The sequence below is a fragment of the Oncorhynchus nerka genome, linkage group LG28, assembly GCF_034236695.1.
Source record: "Oncorhynchus nerka isolate Pitt River linkage group LG28, Oner_Uvic_2.0, whole genome shotgun sequence".
Classification (NCBI taxonomy): domain Eukaryota; kingdom Metazoa; phylum Chordata; class Actinopteri; order Salmoniformes; family Salmonidae; genus Oncorhynchus; species Oncorhynchus nerka.
This window is the reverse complement of record NC_088423.1, coordinates 27,126,198-27,129,718: the sequence shown is the minus strand read 5'-3', so window position 1 is coordinate 27,129,718 and position 3,521 is coordinate 27,126,198. Positions and strand designations below refer to the sequence as shown.

Below are 3,521 nucleotides of genomic sequence, written 5' to 3'. Positions count from 1 at the left end.
TTGTTCTTGTGTGAGGAAACTTAATTCCACATTAATCAGATAATATACTTAGCCATTAGAATGGATCAAAGACTTTTGAACAAATTCGTAGTTACTGCATTTTGCCTTTGTAGGGTGGAATTTGGCTTGTGGTGTTTCTGTGCTGTACAATGTCCTACATGTGATGGCAGAGTTTGTAAAACAAATGCCCTCCCAATTGATACAAATCATCATGGTATCATTCTACCAGGTAGGCCTACTTTGTAATCAACATTTAATTGGAAAGGATTTTTGCCAGACATTTTCATTCAAACAGCGCATGATGACTGAATTGCACACCAATTTCGGACCCCACTTTTTCAATATCTGGTTTGCATACACATTGTTGCCTTAGTTAGCATTTACTGGTAGATATCAAAAGTTGAAACGTCTTTCCTACCTACCCTACTAACCGATGTCGTTCTTCTGTGAGCTGCTCCATGAAACAACCAGTTGTTAGCTGCGCACTCTTGCTGTCTGCTCTGAAACTAGGCTATGTGTGCAGCTCACGTGTGAATATACACCATATTTACAAAAGTATTTAGACATCCCTTCAAATGAGTGGATTTGGGTATTTCAGCCACACCCATTGCTGACTGGTGTATAAAATCGAGCACACATCCACGCAATCTCCATAGACAAACAGTGGCAGTTGAAAAGCCTTACTGAAGAGCTCAGTGGCTTTCAACGTGGCACGGTCATCGGATGCTACCTTTCCAACAAGTCAAATGTCTGCCCTGCTCGAGCTAACCTGGTCATCTGTAAGTGCTGTTATTGTGAAGTGGAAACATCTAGGAGTAACAATGGCTCAGCCACGAAGTGGTCGACCACACAAGCTCACATAATGGGACTGCTGAGTGCTGAAGCGCGTAGCACGTTAAAAAAAATGTCTCTCCTCTGTTGCAACACTCACTACCGAGTTCCAAACTGCCTCTGGAAGCAACATCAGCACAATAATTGTTCTTCGTCTAGGCCCCTTAGTTCCAGTGAAGGGAAATTTTAACACTACAACATACAATGACAATCTAGACATCTCTGTGCTTCCAAATTTGTGGCAACAGTTTGTGGAAGGTCCTTTTCTGTTTCAAAATGACTATGCCCCCACACACAAAGCGAGGTCCATACGCAAATGTCAAGATCAGTGTGGAAGAACTTGACTGGCCTGCACAGAGCCCTGACCTCAACCCCATCAAACACCTTTGGGATGAATTGGAATGGCTGTGAGCCAGGCCTAATCATCCAACATCAGTGCCCAACCTCACTAATGCTCTTGTGGCTTAATGGAAGGAAGTCCCAGCAGCAATGTTCCAACATCTAGTGGAAAGGCTTCCCAGAAGAGTGGAGGCTGTTATAGCAGCAAAGGGGGATCAACTCATGATTTTGGAATGAGATGTTCAACGAGCAGGTGTCCACATACTTTTGGTCATGTAATGTATTTCACATGCCTTGCGTTTGTGTAGGATACTTTGTGCATGATTTCTTTATTGTACTACATAATTGATCCGATGTATACCGCCATTACACTAGAAGTACACTCATTAAAAAGTGATGGTAGAGGCCTCCCGGGTGGCGCAATCGTCTAAGGCTGCATCACAGTGCTAGCTGTGCCACCAGACATTCTGGGTTTGAGCCCAGGCTCTGTCACAGCCGGCCGCGACCAGGAGGTCCATGGGGCGATGCACAATTGGCCCAGCGTCGTCCGGATTAGGATTGTGTTTCGGAGGATGCATGGCTCTTGACCTTTGCCTCTCCCGAGTCCGTACAGGAGTTGCAACAATGAGACAGGACTGTAACTACTACCAATTGGGGAGAAAAAGGGGTAAAAAAAGGAGTGAGGGTATGCAGTGCCCACGGGGGATTAAGAAGTGAGTGTACTTCCACTGACATTTTTTCGGGTATACGGCGTATACCTGGGGATACCCTCCACTAAGCCACTGTTCATATCTCACAAATAGCTCTATTAGTATCGGATTAGTATTCCCATCTAGTCTGGTCCCAGATCTCTTTGTGCTCTTGCGAACTCCATTTCTGTCCTTGTCAAGCCAAAATGACAATGAGTTGGGCATGATACCACAAACAGACTGGCACTCGGGCTACTTCTCACCTGGCTATCTATCCCTCATTCTCACCCAAGTCTCCCCAGTCTCTTTCCCAAGTCTCGCCCAGTCTCACACCAGTCTCCCACATATCCCACCATGCTCTAGAAAACACCCTCCATGCCCCTCGGCTCCAGACCCCTCCAGATCCTCTAGACCCCTCCAGACCCTCTAGACCCCTCCAGACCCTCCAGACCCTCTAGACCCCTCCAGACCCTCTCCAGACCCCTCCAGACCCTCTAGACCCCTCCAGACCCTCCTGACCACTAGTCCAAACATTGAACCTTTTTGTGGCCCAATCTCCTTTCTGCTACCCACCCACCCCCTGTAGACTATTCTGATAACTCACTCCCTAGCCCCTACCCCCCTACCCTACAGTAGCACTATTTTATACCTGACCTGGGAGCCCCAAAGAAACCCAGACTTTCCTGTTTTTGAGATGGTTACTACAGATTTTTGATACAGGGGTGGTGGTGCTACTAACCTGCCATATATTGGAGTCAGCGTTTATCACAGTCACAAGGTAACGGGATCCTCCAAGACACTATGAGATTGTTAGATCCTATAAATAAAACAATCACATGTATATTTTACAGATGTCCCCTTATCATTATGACGATAGCAGAGGGGGTTAGTAAAAAGTATGGTAAGACTTGCACAGATTGCGGTAAGGACAATGCTTTTGGTGCTTTGAATGATTTTATAATTCTTCAAAAGAATGCAGACATTGGAGTAAAGCTTCAAGATGTATTAATAGTCGAAAGGGAGAGTTTATGCTTTTGAGAAAAAGGGGTAAGAGAAAATGCATGTGTAAAGTTTGAGTTAAAGGTTGTGCCCTTAGCAAGCCATTTGTGTGTTCAGTAGACACTGAAATAGACAAGCTACCTGTCTGTCCAGAGTGGATACAGAAAGTTAGTTAGCTGCTGATGACACCTTATTTGAATGTTCTGTCATACGCTCAAAATCATGACTGAGCAGGATCAGGTATTTCCTGAAAACACAGACGTTGCAAAATTCCAAGGTTTTTCAGAAAACGTGATTGGAGGATATCCACATGTCCTTTCTATTCCCTCACGATTCCAGGAATTTTTCAACCAGGATTTCTAGAAAACCAAGGAATTTGGGGAAAGTTATCGGAATTTTGCAGGCCTACACAGAAACATTCTGGAATATTCAAATAACATGTTTCCATTCCTTGTTATGTTTCTCATTTTGTGTAGAAAAGAATGAAAAAGTTAATTAAATGAAAAAAATATAATAATAGGTTGTTGATATCAAAAATATCAAAAAGAAGATGGATGTATGAATTCCTAGAAAGAAGAAGAAGATATGGATTGATGGATTGATGGATTGATGCTGCCACTGACTATCGTACAGAGCAGCCTGCATTGGGACCATAAGCCTACT

General features: G+C 44.0%; 1 protein-coding gene across 1 annotated transcript in view; it reads left to right on the top strand.

The window, feature by feature from the left end:
- The window catches only part of LOC115113067 (secreted frizzled-related protein 5), a 33,498-nt gene extending 31,022 nt beyond the window's left edge, over positions 1-2,476 (top strand). Inside the window, exon 3 of the mRNA XM_029640290.2 lies at positions 1-2,476. This exon is cut by the window's left edge and continues 906 nt beyond it. The gene's annotated coding sequence lies outside the window, so the exon portion shown is untranslated.
- Positions 2,477-3,521: the final 1,045 nt, after the last annotated feature.